The following is a 26413-nucleotide window of genomic DNA, read 5'->3' as shown; positions in this document are numbered from 1 at the left end:
AGAAGAAAAGATGCACACCAATGGAGTTAAAGGGAGAAAAGAGAACAAAAAGAGAGAAACAGGAGAAGAGGCGTTCCGCACAAAACTCACGCACCAAACAATGAATTTACCTATTTGCTTGCCAGGTTAAATTTATTTATATAAGATTATACACAAATTCTCATTGAAGACGTCTTATATCCGTCACAAGGGAGAGACGGGTCAAATAGTGCCATTTTCACAACTAAATGGGTTGGGTCACGTGCAAGTGGGCTAGATATAGGTAAATTGTTTATTGTTTGTAGGGATTGGTAGGAGTACACATAGGGTATTATTTTATGCACATGAGGTTCCATAGCATTAAATGTGAGAAGGCCAACACATCACCTCTTTTAATTTTTTTGACGTGAGTCTCTCCCATCAAAGATACTCATAATTTGAAATTTTTTCTATTCCAAAACCTCATCTTTATCTAATTAATTCATTCCATCATATAAAATTCAAACAATAACAACACCAATTGCTTTCCAAATCTTCATCTAAAATTGCACAAATACAATCATCTAAAAATAAACAAAATGGCATAGGAGGCAGCAATGGAGATGGTTTTAGAGGATCAAATCGTGGCTATTAAGAACGACGATGGTGTATTTCTTGACGGTAATAACGATCATTTTGTGACGATGTTGATGAATAAAAATTTGTATTTTTGAATTAATGTTTGTATTCTTTCTTCCTTATGAGAATTTAGGGCAATATTTTTATACATATTATGTTCGACATTCTCAATTCTAACTGTAATCAAAATTGTAGCAGTCCAAAATTAGGTTTTTTTTGTTACTCAAAGACGTTATTTTTTTTGTGTGAAAGATTATTTTTACTCCAAGATGTTAATTGTCAGTCAAATAATATGGCTATATTACTTATTAACATAATAACAGCGCTAACATAAATTCAAATGTAACCACTCTTAATACATATTTGATACCCTTTTTATAGTTCAGTGTTACCCAGTCTCTCTATTTTCACTGACCAAGACCAAGCAATAGCAAACGCCATTGAAGAGGTTTGACATTGTCTGATTAAGATGACAACATTTCGCAGAAACACCCCATATCACCATGCCTGATCATATATGTTATCATGTTAAGTTTCATATAAATCCCAAATAATGGTTACATTTCTTCCGTAATAACCTTCCTAAACAAATCCAGATATACCATCTTGACGCATATTGGATGCCCTTATATGCATATTTATGTGAACAATGTGACGATTTTTTTTGCAATTTTGTTATGATTATAAGTTGTGAGTTTGTGACCATGTGAGCTCATATATATATTCCCATTTTTAGGACTCTTCAAAATGGTTACATTTAAACACTAAGATAGTAACATTGTACCACATTGTTAGATGACACCACGTTCATTCATAAATGTTGTCAATATAAGCTTCTGTCAAATCCTATAAATAATTTTGTAGACTTGTTACATTACTGACTATGTTATTAACATTTCTAATTCTAAACATGTCACTATTTTTATTAATGTATGTATAGCATATATTGTTATACACTAAGATGGTAACATTATCACACACTCCCACGTGTCCATATGAGTTCATATGTGTTCCAATTTAAAGACTTTTCAACATGGTTATATTTCTGCACTAAGATAGTAACAATGTAGAGTGGTCACATTACTGACCTTAAAGAATTGTTACATTCCTGCACTAAGCTGTGAACATTTTAATGACCAAGTCATGGGCATTATTTTTTATTAATGTATGTTTGGATATGCTATTGTTACACACTACGGTGGTAACATTGTCACACACTCTTATATATGTTCCCATTTTAAGACTTTTCAACGTGGTCACATTTATGTATTAAGATAGTAACATTATGTAACATACTCATGTGTCACCATGTTCTGCCATAATTGTGACCACTATAAGATTATTTCAAACTCTAGAAAACAATTATAAATGGTCACATTACTGTCTAACGTCGTAACATTTTTAGCATACAGTTTAATATGACGCCATTTTTATTAATGTATGTCGGCATATGTATATTTTATGCTAAGAATTGTATCATTTTGACAGGTTTACCCAACAATGAGACATAGGCTATGTCAGTGGCACATTTAATAAAACGCCATATCTCACTTTGGAAATGAAAGGGTGATCGACCGTTTAAAACTTATTCAACAAATGTCTCAACGGTGGTTACAATGAATCTGAATTTGAAGATACTCGGCGCAAAATGTTAAAAGACTATAGGTTAGAGGACCATTCATGATCCAAAGTGCAATTCTTACTTTCCAATCTTAATATGGACGAAGATCAACCAGCCGTAGAGTTGACCGAGCCTCCCATTCTTGACCCATTACGTTGAACGACGAAGGGTCGTAGTGCATGAAAAAAAGAGGAACACCGCGCTGCCTTCCCATTATTGACCCATTTTTTTATATATGTTTATTGAAATATTTTAGCAATAGAGTGTTTAGTATTTACATTTTCACAGTTATGTGATATTAATTGTTAGTTGTCATCATCATAGTTGATATATGTTTCCATTTTAAGGTGATATATGTTGTTACACCGTACTCTCATTAGATGGTAATATTGTCACACATTCGCATACATGTTTATTTGAGTTCATACATGCTCCCATTTTAAGACTCAACAAGATGGTTACATTGCTGAAATAAGATGGTAACACTATCACCATGTTCAGTCACAAATGTTACCTTTTCTGTCATGAATGTATCCACTGCTATACCACTGTAATGGTCACATATCTGAATACTTAGGTCCCATTTTGAAGATGTCATGGTGACATTAAAATTTTAAAAAACAAAGTGTACACACGTTATATTAAGGTGGTACAAATCAAGAGTGTCTCACATTCGTAACATCATAAGAGTCCAAAAAACGAGTTCCAAAATAAGGTGAGTACAATCAACCACCAAGTACTAAGTTCTGATTACAAACCGACATTAAATAAACAAGTCCTACCCCTTCCTCAATTTTTATTTGCTTGCTTTGGAGGACGGGCATTAGCTTTAGCACTATAAAAAAGGGTGCTATTGTTTCCCTTTCTCAAACACGGGTGTACCTCAATCTAGAAGAGGCTTTATTACCTTTGGCCCCTTAACTCAACGCTGATGTCATGTAAACTGAAGCCTAGGTCAAACGAGGGCGGCTTCCATGTTAGCGTCGACTATCGCATCCAACTTCCTCCTAAGGGCATTTCATGCAACCAAGAAGACGATGTTTTTAACCCTTGCGTGAAGGACTCTTGCGACTGTCCAACAACATTAGGCACCTCTGCACCTACAACAGGCTCATCACATATGTTACCATGTTTACAATTTATGTTAACATGTTAAGATTTCTTTTTTCTATTATTGTTATACAATCAAACATAGGTACATTTGTAACATAATATGGTCACATTTTAGCACAAACACATTTTGTCACCATATTTGGTTATTTATGTTAACAAAGTTAAGGTTTCAATTTCTATTACGGCAAGTCGGCAACCCAATCAAATATAGGTACATTCAACAACTACTAGGTCACATTTTGAACGCTCATCATATATAATACCATGTTTACCAGTTTATGTTAATATGTTAAGATTTAGTTTCTTATTATGGATATACTATCAAACATAGGTAGGTGGTCACATTTTAGCAAAAACACATTTGTCACCATATTGGATAATTTATGTTAACATGCTAAGGTTTCAATTTGTATTATGGCAACACACTCAGACATAGGTACATTTCTCAAATAAGTTAATCACATTGGAAGACTCATCACATACGTTACCATGCTTACCAATTTATGTTTAACATGTTAAGATTTTGTTTTTTCTGTTATTGTTATACAATCAAACATAGGTACATTTCTAACATAATGTGGTCACAGTTTAGCACAGACACGTTTTGTCACCATGTTGGATGATTTATGTTTACATCTTACGATTTCGTTTTCTATTACTTCAACATACTCAATCATAGGTACATTTATTGACTAGGTAGGTCACATTTGGAAGACTCGTCACATATGTTACCATGTTTACCAATTTATGTTAACATGTTAAGATTTCTTTGTCGATTATGGCTACAGTCAAACATACGTACTTTTTTGACATAATGTGGTCACATTTTAGCACAAACACATTCTGTCACCATGTTTGGTTATTTATGTTAACAAGTTAAGGTTTCAATTTCAATTATGGCAACACATTCAAACATAGTTACATTTTCCACTAATAAGGTCACATTTTGACCACTCGTCACAAATGTTACCCATGTTTACTAATTTATCTTAACATGTTAAGATTTATTTTGGCAATACAACCAAACATAAATACATTTCTATCCTAAGGTCGTGACATTTTACCACTAACACATATGTCACCATGTATACCAACTTATGTTAAGACGTTAAGAGTTATCTTTCTATTAAGGCAATACAATCAAACATATCACACTTAACAACATTGGCACATTTCTAGCTAAGATGGTCACATATTTAGCTTACCATACATTAACAAGGCAATACAATCAAACATAGCACACTTGACAACATTGACACATTTCTAGCTAAGATGGTCACATATTCAGCTTACCGTCTTAAGTGCATGTCGGTTTCTTGCTTTTCTTTCTTGTACCAGGAGTAGTTGCCATTTTCACGACAACCTCAAAAGGCCTCTACATACCACCAAAATCCATTACCAGTACACTACATACATAGCTAATATAATATTAAACAACAAATATGATAGACTTCGCACCTTCAAACCATCACCTTCAGATTCTGGCAGCTCCTCGTCCTCCTCACCACTGACATCCCTCTCCTATGACCCAACACTTTCTGAAATCTTCTCACTTGATTCATTTTCATCCGTCTCCACCACCGGATCTACAAATGGGAAGATTTTAACAAAAAAATAATTAACTTAACACAATACCTTCTTTTGATTAAATCTATTCAAGCATGCTGTTTATACATGTAATTAAAAAACCAAAAAAAAACAAAAAAAAGGCTAATTTAATAAATGTGATCATTTTAACAAAAGTAATAATTAACTTAGCACAAATCCATATAATATGTTGAATTAAATAGGATGGATCGGCGAGATGACAGAGCTAGGAGATGAAGATCAAGATGAAGATGGGGTTTTTAGAGAGATGAATTAATTGGTAATTTGAAAATTTGATGAGAGAGGTGATGACAGTGAGAAGAGTTGATGTTTACTGAGGAAAAGATAAAATTAAGCCGTCTACATAGGGAAGCTCCCTTCTCTCCTTTTTTATTATTTGTTTTATGTTGTATTGTGAAATATATTCCCTTCTCTCTTCTTTTTTTATCAATTATTATATGTTGTACAGTAAATCCATTATTGCAATAGACAGATCTTTTTTGCCCATATACATAATGTGGTATGAAACTAACCCGTCTCTCCCTTGTGATGGATACTCTATGTCACAAGGGAGACTAATTGAAGATTATAAGAGGGTTAACAAGTGGGCTTTGGGTCCATTAGCTCATATAATGGATTATCTGATTATAAATCGGATTGGGCCATATTAAAATGCAAAGAGGCCTTATAATAGGAAAGTATTAATTAAATTAAAATAGTAAAATCTTCCACGGACATTTTAACCCAATCAAAAGTAGATTAAAACGAGAAATAATAAAATAGAGAACGAAGACGATATTGGCACATTTCTCGCTATGATGGTCACATATTCAGCTTACCGTCTTAAGTGCATGTCGGTTTCTTGCTTTTCTTTCTTGTACCAGGAACAGTTGCCATTTTCACGACAACCTCAAAAGGCCTATACATACCACCAAAATCCATTACCAGTACACTACATACATAGCTAATATAATATTAAACAACAAATATGATAGACTTCGCACCTTCAAACCATCACCTTCAGATTCTGACAGCTCCTCGTCCTCCTCACCACTGACATCCCTCTCTTATGACCCAACACTTTCTGAAATCTTCTCACTTGCTTCATTTTCATCCGTCTCCACCACCGGATCTACAAATGGAAAGATTTTAACAAAAAAATTAATTAAGTTAACACAATACCTTCTTTTTATTAAATCTATTCAAGCATGCTGTTTATACATGTAATTAAAAAACCAAAAAAACAAAAAAAAAGGCTAATTTATTAAATGTGATCATTTTAACAAAAGTAATAATTAACTTAGCACAAATCCATCTAATATGTTGAATTAAATAGGATGGATCGGCGAGATGACAGAGCTAGGAGATGAAGATCAAGATGAAGATGGGGTTTTTAGAGAGATGAATTAATTGGTAATTTGAAAATTTGATGAGAGAGGTGATGGCAGTGAGAAGAGTTGATGTTTACTGAGGAAAAGAGAAAATTAAGCCGTCTACATAGGGAAGCTCCCTTCTCTCTTCTTTTTTATTATTTGTTTTATGTTGTATTGTCAAATATATTCCCTTCTCTCTTCTTTTTTTATCAATTATTATATGTTGTACAGTAAATTCATTATTGCAATAGACAGATCTTTTTTGCCCATATACATAATGTGGTATGAAACTAACCCGTCTCTCCCTTGTGATGGATACTCTATGTCACAAGGGAGACTAATTGAAGATTATAAGAGGGTTAACAAGTGGGCTTTGGGTCCATTAGCTCATATAATGGATTATCTGATTATAAATCGGATTGGGCCATATTAAAATGCAAAGAGGCCTTATAATAGGAAAGTATTAATTAAATTAAAATAGTAAAATCTTCCACGGACATTTTAACCCAATCAAAAGTAGATTAAAACGAGAAATAATAAAATAGAGAACGAAGACGATATTGGCACATTTCTCGCTATGATGGTCACATATTCAGCTTACCGTCTTAAGTGCATGTCGGTTTCTTGCTTTTCTTTCTTGTACCAGGAACAGTTGCCATTTTCACGACAACCTCAAAAGGCCTATACATACCACCAAAATCCATTACCAGTACACTACATACATAGCTAATATAATATTAAACAACAAATATGATAGACTTCGCACCTTCAAACCATCACCTTCAGATTCTGACAGCTCCTCGTCCTCCTCACCACTGACATCCCTCTCTTATGACCCAACACTTTCTGAAATCTTCTCACTTGCTTCATTTTCATCCGTCTCCACCACCGGATCTACAAATGGAAAGATTTTAACAAAAAAATTAATTAAGTTAACACAATACCTTCTTTTTATTAAATCTATTCAAGCATGCTGTTTATACATGTAATTAAAAAACCAAAAAAACAAAAAAAAAGGCTAATTTATTAAATGTGATCATTTTAACAAAAGTAATAATTAACTTAGCACAAATCCATCTAATATGTTGAATTAAATAGGATGGATCGGCGAGATGACAGAGCTAGGAGATGAAGATCAAGATGAAGATGGGGTTTTTAGAGAGATGAATTAATTGGTAATTTGAAAATTTGATGAGAGAGGTGATGGCAGTGAGAAGAGTTGATGTTTACTGAGGAAAAGAGAAAATTAAGCCGTCTACATAGGGAAGCTCCCTTCTCTCTTCTTTTTTATTATTTGTTTTATGTTGTACTGTCAAATCTATTCCCTTCTCTCTTCTTTTTTTATCAATTATTATATGTTGTACAGTACAATCCATTATTGCACTAGACAGATCTTTTTTGCCCATATACATAACGTGGTATGAAACTGACCTGTCTCTCCCTTGTGATGGATACTCTATGTCACAAGGGAGACTAATTGAAGATTATAAGAGGGTTAACAAGTGGGCTTTGGGTCCATTAGCTCATATAATGGGCCATATTAAAATGCAAAGAGGCCTTATAATAGGAAAGTATTAATTAAATTAAAATAGTAAAATCGTCCACGGACATTTTAACCCAATCAAAAGTAGATTAAAACGAGAAATAATAAAATAGAGAACGAAGACGATAAATATAAATATTTTCAAAATACATTATTAGACATTAAAATAATTAATTTAATAATATTCTTTTATAATAAAATATTATTATAAAATACGGGGTGTTACAATCCAACCCCCTAAAAAGAAATTTCTCCTCAAAACTTGAATTTCAAAGATAAGATCAAAAGAAGGTAAGAATTACAAGTGATCATCAACAAAGGTCATCTCGGAACCCTAACATTGCACTCGATCATTATCAACACTTAAACCAAAGAAAAAGATATCCCAAATCCTCAATGTTATTATCATCTTCACATACTCTACAACCCCAAAAGTCATATCAGACTCCAACCATCGCAACCCAAAATGATTATTAAGTCAACATCTACTCCTCATATGTCAAACACTCATCCAACTACCATTAACCATCATTAAACAACATATATGCCCTCTCCAAAGTTTGAACTCATTACTATTACTCCAAATCCACATAAACTTTAACAAATACTCCAATTCTAGTTTATCATTCACCACCAAATATGACATTGACCAAAACCCCAAACAGATAAACTCTTAACAAAGAGTATCTTTCGAATCACAAAACTCTTTCACTCACGAGTGCCGTTACAGTCACTACTGCTCTAATATCCTCAAGACAAGTAGTTCTTACTACCAAACACAACTCTTAAGCTCAAAAGGCTTAAATAAATCTCGATGATTCTCGATTTATGTCTAGTATCCAAAGTCATCAATCTCAAACCTCAAACTCTGACTAAACTGTCAAAATTCTATCAAACCTCAATCTCATGACAAAATCTTTAGTCACACTCGCAAGACCCAATCCTTTCCTTTTAACACTCATGATCACGGCATTACTATGCACCCAACAATCATACACCATAGGTTAAGCTAGTACCTATTGTACCACAACACACGTATCCACCGATAACGCAATTCCTTCAAAGCATAATAATATCACCATATAAATCTTAATACCTTTGCTCATATAACAACAACGCTTATAACCTCAATTTCATTCATAGTTTACTATCCATGAATATCATCATGACATTACAAAACCTCCATAAGACTGCATGAATCTATGTCTTTCAATTAATCCCTCATACTCTTAAATGAAACATCTTTTACCTCAGATAGAACAAACAAACATCTATGTACCCTCAAGGTAAAAACATCCTCACACTTTCAAAGCACAAAATAACACCTTTAATGCTCCTTTAATGCTCCTTCTCCAAACTCTATATATATCCCAATTCACACTAACATACAACTATGTCAATATGTTATCAACCTCAAATAATCAAACATCAAACTCGAAGCGTCTAACATTGCTTGTTAAAGAATCCAAGCTTCCTCTACGAGATGATCACAAGTAGCTCTAAAGAGATTTCAAACATTTTAAAGTTACCATGAAAGAACAAAATTACACGCAAACAAACAAAACATTTTCGTGCAATTAAACAAGGCAAAAGAACACATAGCTTTTGGAAGTAAAAGCTTAGAGAGAAATCAATGTGCAAAGGGTAATTACAAAAGTTCAAAAAAGAAGGAACTAGAGTTGAAATAAAGAACAAGTAGAGAGCAACGATAGATGAAACAGACAAAGGACCAAGATAAGAAACCTTTGGTCTGAAGGCTCAAATAGAAGAGGTATGGTTAACACGTGCAAGGACAAGAATGGGCGACTAAAAACCAGTTTATTTACGCGAAGACAATACCTTAAGATAAAATAAATAAAGCTGATAACCAGGGTCTTAGAATCATCGTACAATTATCACTTAAGGTAATAATGTCTCGTAACATCCTTCCGTCGTATCTCCATAATACCTCAGAACCAACAAATCTCTATAAAATTGTCCTTTACAATCTCTATATTCCTCAGATTATAAACTCTCAAAATCATAAACTCTCAAGACCATCAACTCTCAAGTCCTTCCATTCTAAAGAACTCTATCTAATCACACTTAATGGATCAATCCATAACAATCTCTATATCCTCAAAAGATGAACACAACAATTCATTATAACCATCGTCAATATGGTCGTTCACTAAGTCAACGCTTGAACACCTTAACATTAACATCTCACAAGTCCATAAATTATAGTTCGTCTCTTTCAACCAATCCTTTTAAACGGACGATCAATAAATAATCCTCCATGGATAAATAAAAAAATCTTTCATAACTCCCTAATAGACATTAACTATTCTTATTCCTCAATTATGGTATTCCAATTAAAGACGAGCATAGTCTCCAAAATTCCCACGATGCTCAATCTAACTCCACAATAACATTCAATTCATTTCCATTTTTCCATCCTCGATCCATAAATACTCGCATAACTTTTCCTTTAACACAAGATAAAAATGCAATAACTCAAACGGTTAAGAGCATAAGCCTAACTATTCCCAAGTAATATCATGAAATAGATCTACTCATCATGTCTCTCACTTCTTGTGAAACTATATGAAACCACAATCACACATCTTATGCCACATAGCATCACCCTCTATCATCAATAAAGATTTCCTCAAATACATAAAAGAACTTAACACCCACAATCCCAAAGGATTAATCGTCAAAACATCCTCTATTACCAAAGTAAACTTCATCTCAAAAATCTCTAATCCCAAAGTAAACTTCTTCGTTACCAAACTCATAATAATAAACGCTCTTTTATTTCATACTTGTACATCCCAATCAGCCAATCAATCCTAACTTGAAGCCTCAAGAAACCACAAGATCAACCTCGAAATCACCCAAACAAGGACAACACCACAAAATAATCCAAAGGATGAAAGGACGATAAGAGTAAAGCTCGGGTTATCAGGGATTAAAAGTTTTGACCGACATAAAACCAAAATGCATGACACGTAACATGCAAAGGGCATTTTCAAAATTAACCGTCTTTAAAACCAACAAAGCATGCTCGAAAAAGCCATACATTAACAACACACTTTATATAATTAATGACAAAACAAAACATCAAGTCATAAACAACACAATACATAAACTATACATTCAATACAATTAATACAACAAATATTAAGACATAAACAAACAAATACATGAACAAAACATGTAATACAATTAATAATGATGCGAAACAAATTTTAAGGCATAAATAAACAAGTGCAAGAACAACACATGAAACATAATTAGTAATTATATGAAACATCAACACATAATCAAACAAGTATATGACTGACAACTGTAGATACCCAGTATCCGCACCTTCCAAAAACCACCCGATGATGATCGTACTATAACATGTTTTTGATATGCGTGCGTGGATTGGTTATACATGAGACAGTTTAATGCACTACTCGGATATGAAAAATGATTTCAAAAGTTTTCTAACTTCATTTGCATTAAAATAACACTATTTAGAGTTAAAACCGTCTTCGGACCCAAAACCGACTCCGAAACCCGCAACTCGAGTTAACCTAAGTCAATCCGAGTCAACCCAAATCTCGGATGTAAAAAATAATGCCATGAATGTCTTTATCGTGCCATTTCCATTAAAATGACCCTATTTAGAGTCAAAACCGACACCGAGCCAAAAAACCGACTCGAAATTCAAATCCTGACTCACACGGGTCAAACCCGAGTCAAAGACACAAAATACCTACCCCAAATATCACCTTGGAGGAAGCTTACATGGCAAAGCAAACCTCAAAGACCACAAATCGCAACCAACAAAACATTGGTTAGAACAAATGCAAAATCCAAATTTGCGAAAGGGACAGTACACCCCATTGAGTCACGAGGTGGCTCGCGCCTAAAGCAGGTGTCTGCTTAGCCTCTAAGCAAACACAATCGACCTTCCATCCCACATTTCTCTATAAATACACACCATCACACACCATAAACTTCATGCGAGCGTCCGCCCCTTCACCTCTCCCTTAAACTTCTAGACTCGACTTCCTAAGTCACAAAATCAACACGTGTTTACGACCTACCGATCGTAAACACAAGCCTTACACATATTGTTTGGTACTGTCGCCGTGCATTCGACCGACCCATTTGACCAACTCAATTCATCAATCAACATGTTTTAATTAACATATTTTCAAAACTAAATCCTTTTTTAAGGCACCTTTTTAAAACTTCCTTGATCGCGATTAGTCACAACGAGAAAACCGTCTCTAAAGTCGTCTACTTCGCAAACATCAATACATGTAAGTTTGAGGGTGTAAATATTTCACTATAATTCAAGTCTTTACTGTTTTGATGAGTTTATAAGCATAAACAATGCATAACACGATTCAAATTTAGGTTAGACGAGCCAAAACCGAGTTTTGGCCTCAGACAGGAGCTCCTTGCTATGCAGCGAGGCTCGCGCCTCTTGTGGGTGTCCAGGTCAGACTCATCCAGGTTTGTTCTTGTCTTTCCTCTTTATTTCTTTTTTATTTGCAATCAAATTTTACCATTTTAAATGTTTCAAATCGTTTTTAGGACAAACTTTTTTAACCATAAATCATAATCACCCTTGGTTCTTAATACCATGACGGTTTAATCCGTGACTCAGTGATATTAATTGGTTAATTACATTTTAAAGGAAATCCTTTTCTTTTATTTACCATTTTAATTCATTTATATGATAAACATATTTTGACCATTACAAAAATCATCCTTGGTTCTTTATACCATGACTGTTTCCGTGACTCGATGATATTATTGGTTAATTACATTTTAATGGGTATTTTTAACACCCTTTACTTTATTTACCATTTTTCTCATTTATTTACATTTGTAAATATATTAGTCATAGTTCATAATCATCCTTGGTTCTTTATACCGTGTCGGTTTAATCCGAGTACGATGATTAACTTGACTAATTACAAAGAAATGAACTTAACATGATTAGTTCAAATCAAATATTTTACATTTTTACTTGTAAACTATACTTTTCAAATATGCAAATCCAACAACTAATGTTACTAACACAATAGTAATTATTCCGAGTAATGCAAACAATACTTGCAAATTATTTAATCACAAATACGGTTTTAAACAACCTTTTCAAAAACCAGGAGACACCCGCTTGGGCCGGCTCATGGCTCGCGCCCCAAGAGGCCGTCTGTTTTCTACATTTAAAAACAAGGGCAGAGCCCCTTATATCACCAATAGGCTCGTGCCCCAAAGGGGCTGCCTGGCGCTGTTAGCACTTGTCTAGGACGATCTTGATTACGGTTAATCCGAATACATGACGGATCAGATTGACAAGCTTACGTTTTTACACTTTGTCATTTGACACCCTTTTTCAATAAATGGATCGTGTTAAGCATCAATCTAAATCCAACTTGACGTCTTATGCCTGATACTTGGATTAACAAACCGACTTAGAAAGCTCACATGTTAGGTTAAAACTTTTGGATGTGCATTCATGCATTTACACCGTTTTATCAACTCTTGCACTTAAACAACTACGATCGATCAGTAGAGGCCGCTAACACAGGCGGGATTGGGTGTCCGATTAAAGGGCTTCCTAATACGTACCCTCACCCCTTACTCAGAACCTTTGGATAGTAGATGGCCTTATCCTGGGCGCATGAGAGTCATTTTAGGCATAGAATGCTAAAAGGGGGACGAGTCCTTATCTTTAGTACCTATGTCAAGAACCGCTTTTTACCTTGATTGACCTAGGTATGAAGTGGATTCAAACGGGTTCCAAGAATCCCACAAATGCTTGGTGGAGACTCCGAACATCTCTTCATCGTTTCGAGACTTTTACCGAGACGAAACCGACCGATCTAAAGCGATCCGGTCAAAAGCATTTTTACGCCGCCGAGCGTGGCTTTCAAAAGACGGCTGCATGTCCACAGATTAGGCCTGGCGTGCAGGTTGCCCGCGACTACGGACCGGTATGTGGCCCCCAAATCCACAGACCGAGATGTGGCCCTTGTTAGAAATCTATATCTCTTTACTTAACATATTCATATATGTTTTAATTTAATTTAGTCATAAAATTAAAAGATGATCTTATGCATGCAAACAATAAAAGAATAAGAAAGAAATCATCATTCTTACATTGGTATTTAGGATTAAAAGGGCACAAGAGAGTTCTCCTACTCACTTGTTCTTGAGATCTCCTAAAATGGATGAACAAATGATTCAAGTATAGAATCCCTCCCAAGGAATAATACCCAAGATATTCTCTTAACAAAATTAATATTATTATTACTAGAACAATATTAATTTAAATAAAATTGACCCAAAATCTTTATTTTTGTTCTCTTATTTCGGTTAAGAGAGGAGAAGAAGGAAGAAAATTTTATCACTCTAAAACTCTTATTTTAGATGGTTGAATGAATAAAAATCATACACTCTTCATGTAGTATATTAGGTTTAATTATAAAGAAAACTCCTTTGGTCTTTTCTATAATGAAACCGGGTAGGGGGAGGGTAAAGGGGCCAATGCATGAGCAAGGTTGTCTTCACAAGAGCAAGTAGGTTTTCATGGCTAGTTTTTAGGTAATATAATAGTGTTTTCCACTTAATAAATCAACACAATTTTTATCCTAAAACACCCACTAATTTCGGTCATATTAAGATAAAATGGATTCCATTTTATCTTTGTCAATTTGTCAATTTGTCACATGTCACATGTCATGTAAAATTGTTATGTATTTTTAACATATTATAAATCAACGCATTAATAAAAATACGTCATATACAAAATTGACTTAGTAATTTATAATTACTTGTACCAAAATATTTTTCCAATTATAAATTACAACATCTTGTATTTATAATAAATTATTCATTCAGTTCTATTGTTTCTGTAAACAACAATTTCATCTAAGTAATAAAACAATTCAATCACTTAGACCGTATCTTATTTAATCAAATTATAATGAGATATTTAAATATTACTTCCAAAATCGTCCGTCAATTTTAAGTAATTTAATTAACCCGTATCGTCATACGATCAATTAAATGATCAATTAAGAGTGTTATCCTTTAGGTATGACCTAAGGGGATCAACTGATCACCACCGTCGCATGACAGTAATGTCAAACTCTAGTCAGCCAATCATTACCGATATGTGTGGACCAGTTGACAGTAAAAATTACTTCCCAAATGTATTCTTTAAAATGAGATTTAAACATGTGATCATCATGATCGACAGTTGTGATCGCATTATTGTCGGAGGACACATATTCCAACAATCTCTCACTTGTCCTCGACAAGTGTGCGTCACCAATTCTCTTGTCCTATTACTATCTCCCACTCAATGCAAGGTGTCCTTCAGGTCGTACTTGCAAGAGATCATATCGAGAGTGGTTTCCTCGATCTGGAGAATAACTGATTGACCGGATTTATCTACCATAGATATCTTCCGAGCGTGGCCACACATTTCCAGTTCATTACTCCTCGAGTGGCCCTGAGATATTGTTATAACCCTGACTAGGGTGGACAATTCCTATCGCACTCATTCCCTTCGACTAGCCACAGCCATCATAACCCAAAATATGCCCATTTGACCCCATTTACGAAGGTCGTAGTAACACAAATCAAAGTTAATCTGAAACTGCGCCATCTTAGGCGAATAGTCTTTAGTCAAAAGAATCGACTCATTAGAATACTATAGTAGCTTTCGCCACGACCAGGCTATATAAATTTGCCAGAACTCTATTAGCGGTCATAAGGCCCGACAAGGTGTTCCTAACAGTCTGCCTATGTGATCGACTAGTCATTCTCATATGACTCTTTGACACTTGAACTTGCCATCAATCTCATCACACTCTAGTCACTTCGAGACGTCACCTCATAAAAGTGACTATGGACAAATACTATGTTAATCCGCGTTCACTTTAACGGGGTTCAATTGTCTCCACAACCCGTTTGGATGTAACAATGTATAAAGAAAAGATAAAAGACAAATGTGATTATGAACATGAACAAAAACAACACTTTTATTTCATTTCAAAATATAACAAAAACTTGGTACACGTTTAAGTCCCATGGACGCAACATGTCCATCATGCTTAGCCTGCGGTAAAGGCTTGGTGAGTGGATCGGCTATGTTGTCATCCGTCCCAACCTTACAAATCGCAATTTCCTTTCTTTCAATGAAATCTCTTATTACATGATATTTTCTAAGTACATGTCTAGATCTATTACTAGACTTTGGCTCTTTAGCTTGAAAGATCGTCCCACTATTATCACAATAGAGAGTGATGGGATCATTGGTGGTAGGTACTACTCTTAGACCTTCCGTGAATTGCCTGATCCACACAGCTTCCTTGGCAGCTTCGATGCTTTGCAATGTACTCACCTCCGTTGTTGAATCCGCGGTCCACGACTTCCTTAAAGCTTCTCCAGCTAACGGCACCACCATTGAGCATGAAAACGAAACCAGCTTGTGATTTCATGTCATCTCTATCCGTTTGAAAACTCGAGTCCGTGTATCTATTAACACGTAGCTCGGTGTCTCCTCCAAACACTAAGATAGAATCCTTAGTTCATCTCAAGTACTTAAGGATGTTCTTGACGGCTATCCATTGACTCTCGCCTGGATTTCCTTGATATCTACTCATCATGCTCAAGGCATACGAGACATCAGGACGTGTGCATATCATGGCGTACATGATTGATCCAACAGCGGAAGCATAAGGGATCATCTACATGCGTTCAACATCATGGGGTTCGGAGGGAGATTGAGTCTTGTTCAATATAGTCCCAGTTACCATAGGTACCAAACCCCTTTTTGATTTGTCCATACTGAACCGTCGAAGAATCTTATCAACATAAGACTCTTGACTTAGTGCCAATATCCTCTTGGATCTATCTCTATGGATCCGGATACCTAATATGCATTGTGCTTCTCCTAAATCCTTCATTTGGAAGTGGTTACCTAACCACTTCTTGACAGAAGACAACATTGGAATATCATTTCCAATGAGTAGTATGTCATCCACATACAAGATTAGGAACACAACATTGCTCCCACTAAATTTCATGTATAAACATGGTTCCTTAACACTTCGAGTGAAACCATTCTCTTTTATAACATGATTGAATCGATGATTCCAACTTCTAGATGCTTGATTAAGACCATAAAAGGATCTTTTAATTTTGCACACTTTGTTAGGATTCTTAGAATCAACAAAACCTTCGGCAATCGCTAACAAAATGGCTCTCTTCTAAATGTCCATTTAGAAAAGCGGTTTTGACATCCATTTGCCATATTTCATAATCATGAAATGCGGCAATCGTTAACAAAATCCGTATGGATCTTAGCATGGCTACGGGGGCGAAGGTTTCATCATAATGGAGACCTTGGACTTGGGTAAATCCTTTTGCCACTAGCCTAGCTTTGTAGACATCATCATGTCTTTCTATGCCATTCTTGACTTTGAAAATCCATTTGCATTGAAGAGGTGTTGCCCCTTTAGGCAAATCTACCAAATTCCAAACTTGGTTTTCATGCATAGAATCCATTTCGGACTTCATGGCTTCAAGCCATAAGGAGGAATTAGGACTAGAGATTGCGACTTTGTAGGTGGTGGGTTCATCACTTTCCAAAAGCAACACATCGAGTGTTCCATCTTCTTCGATAAGTCCCACATATCGATCGGGATGGCGAATACCATGGCTTGTTCTTCTAAGTGGAGGAGGGACAACCGCGCTCGACGACGAAGGAACATCTTCTTGCGTTTCTACCTCGGTTTGTGGTTCTTGAACTTCATCAAGTTCAAAATTTCTCCCACTCTGTCTCTTAGAAATAAAGTCTCTTTCTAAGAAGACAGCCTCGCAAGACACAAACACTTTGTTATCTTGAGGTTTGTAGAAGTAGTATCCTCGAGAGTTCGAGGGGTAACCTACAAAGGTGCATTTTTCGGATCTTGGGGAAAGCTTGTTGTCGGTCTTTGCCTTGACGTAAGCATCATATCCCCAAATCTTCATATAGGATATATTGGGAACTCTTCCCGTCCACATCTCATATGGAGTCTTTTCGGTTGTCTTTGTGGGACTATTGTTCAAAGATCTAATTACGGTTTGAATAGCAAATCCCCAAAACGAGTTTGGTACCTCGGTTTAACTCATCATTGATTGAACCATATCAAGTAGGGTTCGATTTCTCCTTTCGGCAACACCATTGAGTTGTGGTATTCCGGGTGGAGAAAGTTGTGATATAATACAACAACCTTTCAAGTGTGAATCGAATTCCAGGCTAAGATATTCTCCACCACGATCGGAACGTAGTGCTTTTATCTTTTTGTCCAATTGGTTCTCTACTTTGTTTTGAAATTCCTTGAATTTCTCAAACGCTTCACTCTTATGTTTCATTAAATAGACATACCCATGTCTACTCAAGTCGTCGGTGAAGGTTATGAAGTAGTCATAATTTCCTCGAGCGGTGATACTCATTGGTCCACATACATCGGTGTGTATGAGTCCCAATAGTTCAGTAGCTCGTGTCCCTTTACCACTAAAAGGATTACGAGTCATTTTGCCAAGAAGGCAATATTCGCATATTCCATATGATTGATAATCAAATGGTGTAATCACATTACTTGAAATTAATCTTTTGATGCGATTCTCGTTTATGTGACCTAATCGACAATGCCAAATGAACGCTTCACTTGGGTCACTTGATTTAAGTTTCTTTGATTGAATGTTATAGATATCATTAGTCGGATTCGAGGTTTCTAAAATGTAAATGCCATTAATAGAAGAAGCTTGGCCTATAACCAAGTCGTTCCTAGAAATAGTACAACGATTGTTCTTAATGACAAAACAAAAACCGTCTATATCTAACATAGCAATTGAAATAATGTTTTTAGAGAGTGTAGGCACATACAAACAATTATGTAAATACAACTCAAATCCATTATTCAAAGCTAATACATAATTTCTTTGGATTCGGCCGCTACTCGAGCTCCATTTCCAAGGCGTAGATCCACATCTCCTTTGCTAAGCCTCTTCACGTCTCTTAAACCCTGTAAATGATTACAAAGGTGAGAACCACAACCGGTATCCAGTACCCATGTCGTAGTGGAAGTATAATTTATATCAATAACATAAAAAAGAATTTTACCTTCTGGAACGATGATTCCTTCCCTTATATTTCGCAAATATACGGGACAATTCCTAAGCCAATGTCCCATGCCATAGCAATAATGGCACTCATCATCAACTTGCTTGAAGTTTTTCACTTTCTTTCCCTTCTTCTTGAACTTTTTGCCCTTTGAAGCAAGAACTTGATTGCTTGAGCTCCCACTAGTTTTGGCATCTTTATCTTCCAGAGACAAAGATCCTATATATTTTATGAGGCGGTCTTCTTGAGACCGGCTCACAAGAGATCTTGTAGGAGGTTTAGAAGAAGTGATGAAGTTTAGGTTTCCATCCGAACCAATCCCAAAATGAAGTTTTCTAGTAGTGTCGAAATCATTGTTGAAGCAAACGTCGTCAAAAACATTGTGGCAAGACTCAATAGTTATCGGTGTGGTAGCGTTTGATGGATTCATTGTAATGAACTACAAGTATGGAGGAAAAGGAAATATTAACATTTGTCTTTTTAATATTGTTCCGGGTGTAATTCCGGAGCAGGATTTGTTACCACGTAAGCTTGTAGAATGATGACTTTGCTTGCCTCTTCTTTTCGGCCTCTCCTGAAACAATGAACAAACTGAGGGCTCGGCTTGGCACCGAGCGAACTCACTCCGACGCTCAAGTCAGTAAACTTAAAAGGGATTAAGTTGTGTGTTACTTGGCACAAAGTATATTGTAGAGAGATAAGGGAGTTTATACCAGATTAGTGTGTTTAATTGATTATTTTCGGATCCTTTCCTCAATGAGGGTTGAGGAGTATTTATAGACTTTCACCTTTTGTCACGTAGTGGCCAAGTGGCCAAGTGGCAGAGCAGGTGGAAAGACTGTTCTACCCTCGGCCGAGGGACCCATAGCAGGCCGGCGGGCCCTGTTGACTCCATGCCGAGGGGTCTTGGATGTGAGTACGCGGATGTGTATCCCGGCTGGCTAGTTCCCTAGCCGAGACCCATGTAACAGGCCGACTGGCTGCGTCGGTTAGGCTGTCCAAGGTGTTGACTTGCTGTGGATATCTTTGACCTTGCTCAATATGTTGACTCGGTCAGCGGGTGCAGAATATGCCCCATCAAATATCATACTTGTAAAATTAACAAGATATGAGCATTTATATAGTGACCTCTACCCAACTATTATAAATGATTCCAAGATCTAAATTCATATTAACTTGGGCACGGTAGGGCCGATTCATCCCTTATCAATATAACTCGGTGGATTAACGCTTTAATCGATTCTACTTTTAGAACTCTTGGTCGATAAAATTACATTAACATTTATCTTTAGCCCGGAACACATGCGACTACGGTCACGAATACTTCCGTTGAGCTCAATCCAAATTTCGAATAAATGTGTCCATGATCCAAAACCACATCAACTTGGGCACGGTAGGGCCGATGAAACCCTCATCAACATGAATTCGGTGGATAGACATTTATCACCCACTTCCCCTACGTAACAAGGTTTGTACCCCGGTAGGGCCGAGTGCACTCCCTCGCGAAATAGGTTTTCATGGTTTCTACTTTTTGGTAAGGCTAAGTCTCAATTTTTTAATTTTAGCGAGAGGTCATGTCAATTTATTATCTATCACGTTTTATGTGAACTAAAGAGGTGAACTACGATAATTTTAACTTGATTAAAATGACAATGTATGTTTTAGTTATGGCGATTTAGCGCTGCATGCAACATATAAATAAAATGCAAAACATAAATTAAATCCTAGTATGACCTTCCTAAAATAGAAAATCTAATTAACTATTACATATTCGGAAACCAACTCCATTGGTCCCTTGAACTTCGGTTTTGGCACGCATCTCGAGGTAACACCGTCTTTATGTATCACCTTCTTGAGTGACACCGTCTTCTAGGAACTCCGGAATAAATAAATTACATAACAAATTACATAATTTCCTATTATACATTTGTAATTAAAAATAAAATAAATCTATTAAATTACAAAACGGTGATACGAGATCACAATAAATTACAACCGAATCGATATTCTCATACATTTCGGGTAATACCAATTAAAAATTAAGGCCATAGTAAGTAAAATTACATAATTTAAAAATTACATAAAATAAAATTATGACAATCATAAATAAAATGCAGCATTATAATATGTATGAACATGCCCAATATTATGCTAAATCGCCTTTAAGGAGCCAATATCGTATATTAAACGGTTTTTACGGATTTGCGTGATTCAACCTTTTAAAATAACAATAAATTACATAAAATCATATTTATGCACAAGTTAATTACCCTAACCAACTTAGGACTCAAAATTTGTCTCCACTAAATATTTGACTATAATTAACTTATATTTCTTAAATTGTTCATTAATGGACTCAAAATTATAATAAAATGCTATAAACTTTAAATAAATCACAAAAATTTCAAATAAATTTGAAATTTGAAATTTAAACTCATGAACATTCTGGAAAAAATACCATGACACTCATAATGTTCAAAAACTTAGGTTAAAATTTTTGAAATTTATCGGGAAAAACAATGTTACGGTTTATCGGATTTATCAAAAATAAACATTAAAACATGAGAAAAATTATATTTATCAACTTTTCAATTTTAGATCTAAAAAAGATAAAAAAATGCAACATGTGACGTTTTTCCTTAGTCATGAAGTATGTTTTAGCAATTGATGCGTGTCTTTCATATGATGTTTTACATCCCATTTTACACGCATTTCAGAGCTCATTCATGTAGTTTATGCTACATTTCTCCCTATTCCCGTCTACTTCCGTATTTTTGTACATTATTGCAGACATGTGAAGAATCCAGTGGAAATCGAGCTAAATCGGTCCCCGAGTATCCTGCATTGCATTTGACGTGAAGTATTCGCTTAAGGAACGCGCTTTGTGCGCAATCCAAGGCCCAAAAGACAAATCCACGAGATTATAGAAGTCAAGTAGCAGCTAAAGCAGTCGATCGACCACTACCTTCAGTCGATCGACCAACCATCGGGTTCCAGAGGCTACTGTACACTGCTATTCATTCGATCGACCGGTCGTTTCAGTCGATCGACCAAGACGCTATTCCAGACGAGAATTAAAAGATCGAGATTTATCAAGCCCATGAGTTATTAGGTTTAGGAATTTAGTTACGTATACTTTCTATATAATGTAACCTAGTTCGACAGATACAAGTATCCAGTTATCATCAAGTTTTACATAAAGTTTTACAAACAGTTCTTTAGAAATAATTAGGTTCGAGATTACTTTCGGTATTGAATACAATTCGCTTTGTCATTCGGCTTTGTTATTTTCCTTCGCAATTCACACGGTACTCTCTGGTTTTATTCTGTTATTTTATTTTCGTTCATAGTTGTCGAATTGTTAGATCAGTTCCCAAGCCGAATTGCCATCTTTTGTTAATTGTTTATTTTACCGTTTTAAGCATGAATTCCGTAGTTTTAATCCTTAATATTATTGTTGCCTTTAATTTCAGTATGAGTAGCTAATTTGTTCGTGCAAGGATGTAGGGGAATTGTAGTGTAGGCGGCAATATAATGAACACGGCCTGATTCGCGTGTCAGTCGATCGACTAACATACTTGGTCGATCGACTAGTTGAATGCTTAGGATATGACTGCCCCATTAGATCGAGAGATAGGGACAGTTGTTACATCACCAATTAAAATGACTAAACTATGCTGAGATCGAAAGATAGGTAAAGTTTAGACCGTTAGTCACATTTCAGGACGAAAGTTAGTATTAGTGATATTAGGGACCTATAGCGAGATCAAAAGATGCTATTTGTTAAGAGTGGACCGAGAGGACCTCTTTATTTCCCGCCTCATGTGTTTGATTTACACCTGTTTAGTATGCTGCCGCCGAAACTATAACGAACCGACCATCCTAGTACCCTTTTTATACTTGATTTCATCCGTTTGCTTAGTTTACTTATTTTATTGTTCATTAGCTATAGACCAATTCAATCAAACTCCCACCTTATTGTTACCTTAGACCGAATTTAAACAACTAGAAATTACGTCTGCCTCTCTGTAGTTCGACCCGACTGCCACTAGCTATAGTTGTAGTTGGAGATTATAAATTTATTTTTGACACCTCACGACGGGTATCAAATTTTGGCGCCGTTGCCGAGGAGGCAATTGTTCTAATTTTTAGTTGTTTTTTTATTTAGTCTTTCTTTAGTTTAAGGGACTTCCGTTCCTTAAACTTTTCTTATATTCTTTTTGTAGTTTCTTCTTATGCGCAGGTCACAGGGTGGTGAACTAGTACCATTCAATCCTGAAATCGAGAAATCCTTGCGCGAGTTGAGACGATCACAAAGGGTATTACCGACAGAGGAAGAGCTGAGTACTCTGTCAAGCTACTACGAGAACGCTCTGTTCGAGGAAGATCCACCTACATCGCCTGCTTCAATTTCTTCAGCTGAGACAGTCACTTCTCCAGAAATTCTAGTCATGGCTGAAGAAGCAACCATTGCCAGTCACTCAGAGCCGACAGCTGCGAATCTCTACAAAGGATTCGAACTACCTGGGGGGGCGAGAAAATTCGAGCCGAAGCCTTCCTATATTAACCTGGTTGAGAGAAACCGATTCGGGAGCCGCAAATGAAGATGCGACCAAGCATATGGAGATTTTTATTGATTATTGCTGCTTTATACCCCCGCCGACCGGTGTGACCCAAGACCAGATCAAGGAGACCATGTTCATTTTCTCTCTTCGTGATGCTGCAAGAGAGTGGTATAGAGATCTGGACCGAGGCGCTCATGGGATCCCCGACCGGAATTCCTTAGCCCTGGCATTCTACAAAAAGTACTTCTCTGCCTCGAAGACTAACGCCATTAGAGCTCAGATCACGAGCTTTAAACAGGGGCCTGATGAGAACTTTCATGAAGCATGGGTCCGTTTCAAGAAACTGGTGCGAACCATACCGCACCATGGGTTCGAAAAATGGAGTCTTTGCAACCAGTTCTATAATGGGCTGTATGACGATCAGAGGGCTATTTTGGATTCTGCAGCCAATGGCCAATTTGCTGAGAACATGGGAGAGACTAAGGGGTGGAAGATCATTGATGATTTGGCCACTCATAAGGCTGAGTATGGGAATTCGAGAGGAAACCAGAGGAGAGTCGCTGAATCTTCCTCTGTTCTTTGCACTAGAAGCTCTCACTACAAGGTTTGACAAATATGAGTTGGGAGGAGCTTCTAAAGGAGGGATGTACCATGTTAATGTTGTTTCAGACGGTCCTTTCGTCTGTAGAAGATGTGGAGCTGAGGGGCATGTCTCAGAGAATTGTTCTGTCCCCTTTGAGTCTTGTGCTGCCTTTCAACACTATAGGCAGACAAACACGTACTATGAGCCGAATGTCCACACCAACTTGAGGTGGAGTAGCCAGAATGTCCTGAATCCGACTCAACCTCCACAACAAAGAAGCGAGCAAAGCTTATGTGCCCCTCACAAACAACCATATCAAAAACCTCCCTATGTGCCGCCGCAGCAGAACAATCCCAAAATTCCGAGTTCACCGAGTTGAAGAACTTATTCTTTGAAGGAGTCCCAAGCTAGAGAGGCCGGGATGAAGATGCTAGAGAGCCAAATTGCTCAATTGGCTAGCAAGAGTACCACTCGAGCTCCGGGACACTTACCGACTCAAACTGACCAGAAAGAGACCCTAAATGCCATAACTTTGAGGAGTGAGTCCACCCTGGAGGGGCCTGCTATGGTCGAGGATGATGCTGCAAAAGATGAGGCAAAACCGAGTCAAAACAAAGCTGGAACGAGCAAAGGAAAGAAAAAGGCGTCTACCAGGTACATCAGTCGATCGACTGACATACCCGGTCGATCGACCTAAGTGCGGGTTACGGAAGCTTCTGGTCCTGTTCAACTCAGTCGATCGACTGACATCACTGGTCGATCGACTGAGATCGCTGCTGATAGTGAGATTTTTCGTCCTCCGATGCCCGACAACTTGAGGGATCATTTGTTTCGTGGCACGACAGTCCCGAAAATATTGGGGAAAGACCCGAGTGCTGATGGGTCAGTCCCGGCTCCGAAGTACGACTCGATGTCGATCAATGGTTCACATTTGAGACGGTCTGAAGAGGGTTCAAACTTGAACAAGGGGAAAGTAGTGGACTTCCAGCCTAAGTCCACGGATACCGGCATGCGCGATTTAGTGGAGAGGGCTAAGCTACTTCTTACTGCCCCATATCCGGAAAGACTAATGCCGAAGAAGGAACAGGTATCTTTCAATAAATTTGAAAAAGTTATTCGTAGCTTGAATGTACAAGTGCCTTTCCTTGAGTTAGTTAATCAAGTGCCTGCCTATACTAAATTCATGAAACAACTCCTGTCTAAGAAAAAGTCACTTGAAAATGTGCATACTGTCGCATTAACCAAAGAGTCATGCTCTTATTTGTCTCACACTACACCCCATAAGCTAGAGGACCCGGGTAGCTTTTCTGTTCCTTGCAATATAGGTACCTTCTCTATTGAGAAGGCATTATGTGACTTAGGAGCTAGTATAAGTGTAATGCCCCTGAGTCTTGCTAGGAAGCTCAAATTGACTAGGTTCGCAGTGACAGACATGACAGTACAAATGGCTGACCGGTCTGCGGTCCAGCCGATAGGAGTCTTAGAGGACATCCCCGTGCAAATAAGGAAGTTCTTCTTCCCTGTTGACTTCGTCGTACTTGACATGCCTGAGGATGCCCATATTCCTAGTATTTTGGGTAGGCCATTTCTGCACACTGCTGGTGCAGTCATAGATGTTGGTTCGGGTACCTTGACTTTTAAAGTAGGGAAGCATTCTATTGTCTTTGCCCAACCTGCTAAGAAGAAGGACCCCATGTGGCCTGTGACTTGCAATACGGTTTCTGAAAAGAAATCTTATTTTATACTTCCTGATATGCCTATCTCTACTCCTATTCCTGTCATAACCTCTCCGCCCCAGATTGGGAGCAAATTGGAGGAAGATTTGTCTATTTCTGATATTGCAGGAGCTGGTTTGGGGAAGGACGAATTGCAAGTTACTCCAGCAGCAAAGAAGCCAATCATCTCATGAGGCGGTCTTGGTTGCCTCAGCTATGGCACTGATGAGGAAGTTAATGACGAGCCGGTCAAGGCAAGGGAGTCCGACTTGGACTTTGATGAGCAAGAAGAGGCCATTGACTGGGGAGATGATGAAAGTGTTGATCCGTTGAGCCATACGGACGTGGAAGCTAAGAAGGGTGCAGCTGATAAGATAAGCACCGTTGAGGCTACCTCTAGTAGCCAGAAGCCGACGAAGTGGGCCATTCCGTGGCCGTTCTTAATCAACTACTAGTCGATCACATGTTTTACAAACATTTTATTTGCTTCTGTTAGACACTTTTTATCGCTTTTGTGTGCGCGAAACTTCGCATTTTATTTTGCTT

The 26413-nt window shown here is 36.9% G+C and overlaps 1 long non-coding RNA gene and 1 other non-coding gene across 2 annotated transcripts; both read right to left on the bottom strand.

Annotated features, from left to right (window-relative positions):
• Positions 1–2829: 2829 nt before the first annotated feature.
• Positions 2830–6361, bottom strand: LOC141639216 (uncharacterized). The gene is made up of 6 exons (XR_012542418.1): positions 6219–6361; positions 5923–6050; positions 5758–5837; positions 4790–4917; positions 4625–4706; positions 2830–3318 (listed from the first exon to the last, which is right to left on the bottom strand). It is a non-coding gene; the product is annotated as an uncharacterized LOC141639216 (long non-coding RNA).
• A 17473-nt stretch (positions 6362–23834) lies between these two features.
• On the bottom strand, positions 23835–23941 carry LOC141639217 (small nucleolar RNA R71). The gene has a single exon (XR_012542419.1). It is a non-coding gene; the product is annotated as a small nucleolar RNA R71 (small nucleolar RNA).
• Between the last annotated feature and the right edge of the window lie 2472 nt (positions 23942–26413).

This window comes from Silene latifolia, unplaced genomic scaffold (assembly GCF_048544455.1).
Source record: "Silene latifolia isolate original U9 population unplaced genomic scaffold, ASM4854445v1 scaffold_305, whole genome shotgun sequence".
NCBI classification, from domain to species: Eukaryota; Viridiplantae; Streptophyta; class Magnoliopsida; order Caryophyllales; family Caryophyllaceae; genus Silene; species Silene latifolia.
This window is presented reverse-complemented; position numbering and strand designations above follow the sequence as displayed.